The sequence below is a fragment of the Diachasma alloeum genome, unplaced genomic scaffold (assembly GCF_001412515.2).
Source record: "Diachasma alloeum isolate Michigan unplaced genomic scaffold, Dall2.0 Dall_scaffold_01208, whole genome shotgun sequence".
NCBI classification, from domain to species: Eukaryota; Metazoa; Arthropoda; class Insecta; order Hymenoptera; family Braconidae; genus Diachasma; species Diachasma alloeum.
Genome location: NW_021681317.1, coordinates 73,217 through 78,089, shown reverse-complemented (window position 1 = coordinate 78,089; position 4,873 = coordinate 73,217). Strand labels below are relative to the sequence as shown.

The 4,873-nt window shown below is 45.1% G+C and overlaps 1 pseudogene; it reads left to right on the top strand.

The window, feature by feature from the left end:
• Positions 1-2,228: 2,228 nt before the first annotated feature.
• LOC107046117 lies at positions 2,229-2,708 on the top strand (annotated as a pseudogene).
• The last annotated feature ends 2,165 nt before the right edge of the window (positions 2,709-4,873 follow it).

The following is a 4,873-nucleotide window of genomic DNA, read 5'->3' as shown; positions in this document are numbered from 1 at the left end:
CTACAAAATGAGAAAAACCAGTCTGGGTCCAGAATTTAAAGGAAAATTGAATGAATCCTGTCAAGAATTTGAGAAGAAGATGGCTGAGTTGCAAAACCAGTCCAAACCCCTGATCAACTCAACTGACGAAATCTCGGAATTGACGAACCCCACCGACCAAAATCCTGAAAAAACGGAGAAGGAAGAAATACCTCAATCCAGACATTCTGTGATATCGCAGCCAAAGGTCACACGAGAATCCTTACTGCCGACACCAAGGGCTATACAGTCACCCATGGCCGGATCTTCTCCGGAAAATAAAAATTCTTCAATAGACCTAACCCCAAGAGAACTATTCCCACACACCGAAGAAATCCAGCAAACAACGCACTCCCAAGAAGCGAAAATTCCCCAAGCAAACGAAATTGCACAACCGCCATCAGCGCAGCCATCGGGGGTGTCTTTGAATCCATACCCCAAACTCCTCCCGCCTGACCTCCCCACGAGCGAAGAGCACGGTTTCATACAGACCCAAGGAGAAATATCTCAGAACAAATCAAATGAGGAAACTATGGACAAGATCACAATACCGCAAAGTGACTATCAGCCTGCGAGCAACATCAAAGAAACTCGAGATGGACTAACATTTACCAGGGGAAACATTGCCCATTTCCTCGCAGCAGATGGAGAAATCAAAAAGCAAAACACCAAACTTTTAAGAGACCTCAATCTGATAGACCTGGAGGAAATACGTAAGCTCAATCCAAAGCTAGGTCAAGTCATCGTCACGAAGTGCGGAAAATTCCGAACATTTACCCTCATTGCGAAGCAATGGCACTTCGAAAAAATCAACAACCGGATACTAAAACTCTGCCTGAAAAATCTCAAAACCGCCATGGAAAAATACAACATCACTGAAATAAAAATGGCATCTCAGGGCGACGAAATAGACGACAATATCAGAATACGATACTTCCTGGAGAAAGAATTTCAATTCCATCCAGCTACTGTAACTCTATGTCATGGTGGAATCCGGATGCCTCCAGCGGCCCTAAGACCAGAAATCATTAAGGAATGCCATGCAACTCTCCCCGGAGGACACAAAGGGATTGTGAAAACCTTCAACCGAGTAAGGGAAAGGTTCTACTGGCCCGGGATGAAGCAGGAAATAGAGAGATTTATCAAACTCTGCCGAACCTGTCAACTAGAGAAAATTCGAAGGGTGAAATTCCGACAGCCCATGCTCATCACCGAAACACCCAGCGAATGCTTCGAGAGAATCTCTATCGATACCGTAGGCCCCCTCCCAGCTACACGTATGGGTCACTGCCATATCTTGACGATACAAGATAACTTCTCCAAGCACTGCACCGCTGTACCCCTTAAGGATATCAAGGCTCACACTATCGCTCATGCACTAGCAACCAAGTATGTAGCCCTGTACGGATGCCCCAAGATAATCCTCTCAGATAAAGGGACCAGCTTCCTCAGCAAATTGTTCAGTCAACTGGGAAAGGTCCTGAGATTCCACCATATAACGACATCTGGATATAGACCTCAGTCAAATGGAGCCCTTGAGAGAAGTCATCACGTACTAGCCGAGTATCTGAAGACCTATACCGACGAATTCACCGACTGGGATGAGCTCCTCCCCTTCGCCATGCTATCGTACAATACTACTGTGCATAGCTCAACAAATTTCACACCATTTGAAGTCCTGTATGGAAAAAGGGCAGTTCTCCCCTCCAACGTTACCGACGAAGATGAGCCAATACATACCTACAACGATTACATGGTGGACCTAATTAACAAACTGCAGAAAATTCACCAACTCGCCTTCGACCACCTAGAAAAGGCCAAACTACATTCCAAGGGTCTTTACGACCGAAACGCTAGACCAATAGACCTTAAAATAGGGCAATTCGTCTACGTCGAGAAGGAGCCCAAGATCGGAAAATTGGATCAGGCCTACACCGGACCCTACGAGATTGTCGACATAACCGAAAAAGGAAACGTATACTTAGAAAGCGAAGACGGACACCACTTCATGAAACACCCAAACAAACTGAAACCCTGCGCAGAATGAGTCAATATCATTAAATTTAGTGATCCACCCTTCACGGCACAGGCCACCCTAATTGAAATTTTGGAAATTTGACCTCGGGAATCGATGGCCCGTTCAATTACAAACAAAATATCCTTACCCGTACCTGAGTGTATACGATTGAAAATGAAACCATTCCAGGGACATGAGTACAGACGGATCAGGACGCACACTAGTTTACATCGATGGCTCCTGCTCCTTTAACGGCTCAACCGATGCCAAAGCAGGAATCGGAGTGTGGTTCGCGGACAACCACCCCCTCAACACCCACAAAACTCTTCAAGGTACACGGGCCACCAACATCACCGCCGAAACAGCGGCCGCCATCGAAGCATGCCAAATATGCATTCGCCATGACATTTCGAGAATACGAATAATCACCGATTCCAAATACCTCATCAGCTGCATGACTGAGCACATAAAGAAATGGAAAACAAATGGCTGGCTAAATGCAAAGTCCAAGCCCGTTGTCAATCAAACACTCCTGAAACAGCTCGCCGAACTCACCCAGAAAATCGACGTCCAATTCGAATATACCCCAGGACACCAGGGAATATACGGGAACGAAAAAGCGGATGAACTAGCAAAAATAGGATCAGAAATAATACCCACCGAACCCAACTAGATCTAAGCTGAAAAAACAAAATATTTCAAAAGAAATTCTCCAACTTACAGAACACAATACCATGAGAGCTATCCTCATCATATGGACCACCGTTTGGGTAATTCAGGCCGAAACAGATTTAACACTCGACCAAATCTACCAACATGAATCTATAGACCACAACCCCGGACTCTACTATGAGAAAATCGACCAAATAAGAACAATCAACAGAAAATGGCGACTGATGCTCACAGTGGACATGCACAACCTCCTAGGACAACCACTACCCGGGATACAAACCATAGAAAAACATCAAACTGAATGCTATAAACACCAAGGAAAGCAAACCTGCGATAGAGTACTAGGCATACCCATCATGGAAGAGTACAAGACAACACTCCAAACAATACAGAAACATTTGGAAAGAATCTGGAAAAGTCCAAAACAGAACCCCAAAAGACGTTATAGCAGATCCCCTCTGCTAGGATTCGTAGGCACCATATCGAGATCCCTCTTCGGCACCATGGACTACAATGATCAAGAACACATCACCAAAGAAATTGATCGACTCTATCAAGACCAACAACAAATTACCCACCTAATCGGAAATTCAACTCACATCATCCAAGCTGAAATAAATGCCATAAAAAAAGAACATGAATTGAACTATGAGAAAATTAGAAAGGCCACAGATCGAATAAACGTCATAGCCTCTAACACCAACCTACTGTCCGACAAGTTGACTCAAGTAGAATATCTCGCAAGCCTCGACGAAACCGCTAGAGAAATACAACATGCCGCCAGAAAGTATCTAGAAACGACGCATAACATCCTCCATGCCATAGAAGACGCGAAACACGGGAAACTAAACCCCATCTTAATAAATAACCAGAAATTAGACAAGGCCATAGAAGAAATTGGAAAAGTCATCACCGACAGCATCTTTCCCACATCTCCGGAAAAGACAGATTTGACCATCCTAAGCCAAATCAGTGACATGCACACCGGCTTCAACAATGGCTCCTTCCTCGTAATCCTCGACATTCCACTACTAAGCAGAGACCTAATGGAACTCTACAAAATAATCCCCTGCAAAGTCCCCCAGAGAATCCACGGGAACCAAACACTTGCAGCATACGTAGAGCCACAAAACGAATACATCACAACCTCAAAATACACCAGCAGATATAGCCAAATGAACCGGGAACACCTGCAAACCTGCATTCCACTGGAAAACTGCCTAGCCTGCCCCAGAAACCTCCCCCTGAGGAAACCCAATGGGAAACAGAGCTGCGAATACCGCCTACTTACAAACCTCAACGCCCAAGTCGACTCCACCATCTATCAGAACTGCAACATCAGAGTCACCAACAATCAAGACACACAATGGACCAAATTAACCAGCACCAATGGTTGGCTCTACGCCACCATACAACCAGAGACACTAGAAATAACCTGCATCAACCAACAAGTCACCAGCCTAACAATAAACGGCACAGGAATAATCCACCTAAACCCCAACTGCAGGGCAGAAACCACCACAGCCGTCATCGAGGGTGCAGGATTAATCCAGACTCAAATCCCCATGATACTGGGGTTACCTAAAACAATAAACATTTCAGCAATGGCACCAATACTAAACGAAAAACCAAAACCAATACACCCATTGAGCCAAATAAAACAACATATCTTACCCACATCAGATGAAAACAGGGAATTCGACGAATCACTCCAACACACCTTAAACGAGGCGGAAGAAATCGGAATCCACCATCAAGAGGAATACCACCATAGAATCCTCACCGCAACAAATGGCATCATCACCGCCATCATCTTCCTATCCATGGTCGCAGCCAGCATCTGCGCATACAGGCAAGGACTGTCCATCATGAGCATTCTGTCATGCTTCTCCCTCTGCCAGAAGTCCAAGCAGAACCAAAGAAAATTCCAACGAAGAATCAAAATTGGAACCCCAGAAATCCAAAGGATAGAAGAAACCCCAGCAACAATTGCTACGGTCGGAATGCCCAGCTACCCAGCACCAACTCGAGCGCCGAAAAAGGAAGGGATCACCAAACCAAAACACGCCATCACAATCCCCAACCCGGACACTCCATCCGCCGTGGTCATCAACTACATCTAAAAATAAAAAGGTCAGACACTTGTCAATAATTAAAACTTTATTG